This window comes from Pelodiscus sinensis, chromosome 1, assembly GCF_049634645.1.
Source record: "Pelodiscus sinensis isolate JC-2024 chromosome 1, ASM4963464v1, whole genome shotgun sequence".
NCBI classification, from domain to species: domain Eukaryota; kingdom Metazoa; phylum Chordata; order Testudines; family Trionychidae; genus Pelodiscus; species Pelodiscus sinensis.
Genome location: NC_134711.1, coordinates 29,023,733 through 29,029,103, shown reverse-complemented (window position 1 = coordinate 29,029,103; position 5,371 = coordinate 29,023,733).

Genomic DNA, 5,371 nt, shown 5'->3' with positions numbered 1-5,371 from the left:
TTTACTATTGTGTGCACTGTATATTTGACTCAAATTGCATTGAATTAATTAAAAATAGTGCTGTACCTCTTTTCAGTAATATAATCAATCTTCAGCTACCTTCATATCTGTTCCAATAAGCTGTGAATTCTGTTTACCTCCATCAAGTCTCCTAAATATATTGTTGAATAGTGATAGAAATGTAGCCGTGTTAGTCTGGTATAGCTGAAACAAAATACAGGACTATGTAGCACTTTAAAGACTAACAAGATGGTTTATTAGATGATGAGCTTTTGTGGGCCAGACCCACTTCCTCACATCAAATAGTGGAAGAAAATAGTCACAAGATTCCTTTGGTATATATGGTTGTGACTATCTTCTTCCACTATTTGATCTGAGGAAGTGGGTCTGGCCCACGAAAGCTCATCATCTAATAAACCATCTTGTTAGTCTTTAAAGTGCTACATAGTCCTGTATTTTGTTTCAAATATATTGTTGTGATTGGTAGCCTGCACCTTAGGGTAAATCTGCATACCAGTCAATCCTCCTTATCACTTGCATTGCCTTTAAGGATATGTCTACATTACAGTGTCAAATTAATTGCATAGCTGAAGTTGAATACCTTAACGTTTGGTGCTGTCCACACTGCAGGAAGTCAAAGGGAGAATATTCTCCCTTCGACTTCCCCTTACTTCTCATAGAAATAGGACTATCTGCATCGACCGAAGAGTCCCTTTCTGGCTATGTGTAGACTGCATGCTTCTTTCAGAAGAAGCTTTTCTGGAAGAGATATTCCGGAAAAACTTCTTTTGAAAGAAAGTGTCCACATAGCAAAAGCGCATCAAAAAAGCGACCTGCTTTTTCGAAAGATAGCGTCCACATTGATTGGACACTATCTCATGTTTAAGTTGTGATTACTATGGACAGAGTGGCCACCAGGGCACCTGTGCTTTTTCCTGGAGACCTCTTCTTTCAAAAAACCCCCTCTTCCCTGTCCACACACACTTTTTCCCAAAAGAGCTCTTTCAGAAAAAGCCTTCTTCCTCATAGAATGAGGTTTACCGCTGTCGGAAAACCCTGTGTTCTTTTGACTTTGTCAAAAGAATGCAATTGCAGTGTGGACATAAGTGTAGTTTTTCCAGAAAAATGGCAGTTTTTCTGGAAAAACTCTGCAGTGTAGACATACCCTCAGTTCCAATTAGTGTGTCTTCACTAACTCGAACCCTGGAAGATCGATAGTGACAGCTTCAGTCTTCTCGGTAGTGTAGATGTACATAGCGGCCACATTGGGTCAGACCAATGGTCCATCTAGCCCAGTATCCTGTCTGCCAACAGTGGCCAATACCAGATGCACCAGAGGAAGGGAACACAGCAGGTAATCCTCATGTGATCCTTCCCCTGTCACCCACCTCCAGAGAAACAGAGGCTAGGGACACCATTCCTACCCATCCTAGCTAATAGCCATCGATGGACCTAACCTCCATGAATTTATCTATTTATTTTTTCAACCCTGTTAAAGTCATAGCTTTCGCCACATCCTCTGGCAAGGAGTTCCAGATGTTGACTATATAGTGAGTAAAAAAACCCTTCCTTTTGTCTGTTTTAAGCCTGCTGCCTATTAATTTCATTTGGTGACCCCTGGTTCTTATATTGTAGGAATAAGTAAATAACTTTTCCTTATTCACTTTTTCCACACCAGTCATGATTTTATACACCTCTATCATATCCCCCCCTTAGTCTCCTCTTAGTGTACCCTAAGAATTTTGTAGTAAGCTTATACATAAAGACTGAGGAGATATGGATGGAGAGGAAAAGGGTGCTGAGAAAAAAAAGCAGTTAAAAGAAACCCCATAAGTATCTTTCAGAAGCTGCAGCTTTACAGTGAAGGTGAGGCAAGACTCCCTTCTCATGCAGGCCATAAGAAATAAGCAGCGAGCAGGGGCCAGTATAATGCTGTTTCCTTCTGTGCAGCAAGGCAGGGTGACTAGGTACTGCAGGGAGCAGTAAGGTTCTTACAGGGTCCCTGAATTAACAGAGAAAACAGCAGCAGGGAAAGGTCTGCCTGTTGAGCCCTTCCAGTCTGAGAGGGGAAGGACTGATTTGTAAGTAGACCCAGCTGGAGGAGAAGCTGGCTTAAGCCCTGCAGTTGGCATGAGCCACAGCTCCAGCTGCATGGAAGAGAGCTGTGGGAAACGATAACCACAATTTTGAAAACAGCCTACCAGGTGCCAGAGAAACTGAGGAGAAGAAGGTCTGTTTTTGTGATGTTCTGCTTTGAGGGTTGAATAAACTATACCGGAGTGGGCAAATACCAGCCCACGGACCAGGGCCAGTTTGCCAGGGTTAGTCCCTGGTTGGTCGCTGCCACTATATTTACTGGTGCCTCCCCAAGTACGGGCAATTGCAGCTCCCATTGGCTGTGAATCACCGTTCCTGGCCAATGGGAGCTGTAGATCCCCAACTTGGCTCTTGGATATTCAATATACAAGCCTCTAGGGACTAATTAAAAACACCTGGGAAACAGGTAGTGTTGCAATGGCAGCCCTGTCCTGGGCTGCTGGGGAGTGCTCCAGGGGTGAGGGGTTCCTACTACAATTGCTATAGAAAATCTTGTCATTTACCCAATTTAAAGAGAATATTTTTTTATGATTACTTGCCACAAAGGCTGTAATTTTAGAGTATTGCTTAAAACCTGGTTTCACTGGAATGTCTTCAGATATCTAAACTGAGTAGATGAGACTTCAAGAGAACACCCAGGGATATTGTTGATTTCACAGCTGGCATTCTGTTCTGTGAACTGAAGAAGTGCTATGGCATTGTATTAGGAAGCATGCTTTTTCTAGGAGTAAGAACGTTAATCCCTGTTTTAGGCTAATTGTCACTTTGGTAATTAGGCTTTTTAAAATTATCCTTGCGGTTTGTTGGCTCTTTTTCACTTCCTGCTGTAAGCAGTTTCGTGCAGTTAAATTGCTGACACATTTCACCCAAGAGCTTCTGCACTTCCGTAGTGTTTATTGTAACAGTGCTCAAAAGCACTGATCAGGATGTGGGCACATTTGGTACCAGCTAAGGTAACACAGAGGAAGAGACAGTCCTTTCCCCTTAGAGATTAGGTCCCAATCCACTAAAGAATTTAGCTACCTAAGTAGCAGATTTAAGCACTAGTGAAACTGACAAGCCTGCTGCTTGGTTGCTGCCTGATCCTTATAGGTGCCAAGAGTCACTTGGGGTCTTACTGTTTTTTAATAAAGTTCCTCAAATGCCTAAGGTGCTGCTGCTGGGCATGTGCACTGCTGTCTTATGCTACGTATCCAGATGCTTTTCTTCTGCTTATGCCCCAGTGCAGTCAACAAACAAGCAAATGAAAGATTAAATGTTTCTCTACCTAACTCATGTGATCAGGCAGGCATACTCAGGGGATGTCTACCAGAGTGGGCCCCATAATAAAATCTGTTCAGAGGTGGAGAGATCCCACCTGAGAACCACTGGTTCAGTATCCCTCACTGCTGGAGAAGGGCTTATGACTAGAGGTTTCCTACTTAGGCAAGTGCTCTAACCACCGAGCTATGGGACATTCTGATGTTTGACATCTCCCAGTCCATCCTGTTGAAGCTGTTCCACTGTGTATGAATTAGTTATTGGACCAGAGAGAGGATGACACTCATGTAGTGATTAGGGTACCCACCTTGGAGATGGGACACAAGAGTCCGGAACTCCTGCACCAAATAGTTTCATTATTTGTCCATAGTGGAACAGCTTAATCAGGAGAGCTTGAGGGAGCCTCACATCGGAAGATCTTATAGCTCGAAAGTTAGAACATTTACCTGCAAGGTGTGGAGCACAGATGATGTGTATCTGTTGATAGTGGCGGTGGGAGAAGACAATTTAAATGTTCTGGTGGTACACAGCAGAGTCAGGATGGGAAATAGACCCTGGCCAAAATCCAGAAACCTGGACACATGCCCCCATCATGAATGATTAAATCCCTACTCAGGTTGTGGGGTTTGGATCTGGATCTCCTGTATCCTGGGTGAGAATTTAACCACAGTTGGTAGCAGCACCATCACACATCCTCTGGCTGTTTTGTGTGCAGTGAGGCAGGTACTTGGTTCATTTTCATAGTAAATAACATAGGCACTTAAGCTGTCTGACTCCAGGAGAGGTGTTCCAGGCTAGGGATTGCAAGCAGAGATGGGCACTTCCCTGCATCTTGGATTTAGACACCTAACTCCATGAGAAGTGGACCATATTCCTTGACATCTCCCATTGACTAGCTTAGATAGCTTCCCACCTAGAATGCTGGCATTTGTGAGTGATGTTCTTAGGGGCTTGTTTCTCCATGCTCATTGTACAGGTGCCTAGGCACCAAATTTTGTGGATCCCATTGTTGTTCCAGTTAAGCACCATGTTGCTTAGCATTGCACAGTTCCTTTGTGGATCTGTAATGTAATTTCAAACAAGCAGTACCAATTGTAAAAATGGAGATGGGGAAGACAAAGGAAAAAGTGAAGGATCATGCAGATACCCAGGGATATAAAGTGGATTATCTGGGAATTTGCAGGGCTCTATTCATAATTAAGCTTGCAACCAGACTTCTATGTTACAACCTTACAACCTTCTGTTTTTTCACAGGAACAACTTTTACCTCTGAAATATTTTACAATAGGCAGGATAACAGTTTTTTGCTGTACATTTTAAATATGTGGAATAAGATTTTCATATTTATAAGAAGCTTTAAAGTGCCCATTAAAACTACCACATTTGTGTAGATTTTTTCACTGTCTGTGTCTAAAGAATGGAGCTATTTTAAAACATGAAACTTCAGATGAATACATATTTATGGTGGACCCCAGAAAGGTGGCTGGGTAAGGAAACTCTAGAGTTCCAGGCAAGGTTTTTCTAGGGAAGAAAGTTAATAGGTAGGGCTTTGCAGCAAATTGGGCCCATTAGGCTGTCAGGAAGACAGCCTGGAGGATACTAAAGGAAGAGAAAGTTGTATGATAGCTGTGAGCCAGAGTTATATACTTGCGCTAAAAGAGGACAGTAGTATGTTATCTTTCTTCAACAATAGTGGACTCTGATTAACTGCTGATGAAAAGGAAGCTTTTCTACTGTCCTTTCCTGAAGCAAGGCAGAGTGATAGGTTATTAGCTGGAAACATTTGTAGGAGGTATTATAAATGTTGGACTACTTTATAGTTTGGGTTTCTTTGTATTTGATTCTTGTTTGGACTTTTGCTCTTTCCTGATGAATGGGAGAAACCAGAAATTTTGCTTGACTGTAAATTAAGCATTTTGGAGATTTTTTTTTTTTGGTTTATCTCATGAAGAGAGAATTTTAGGATTGTGTTCAGTCTATATGCTACAAATTTTCTTTATTAATTAAAAATATT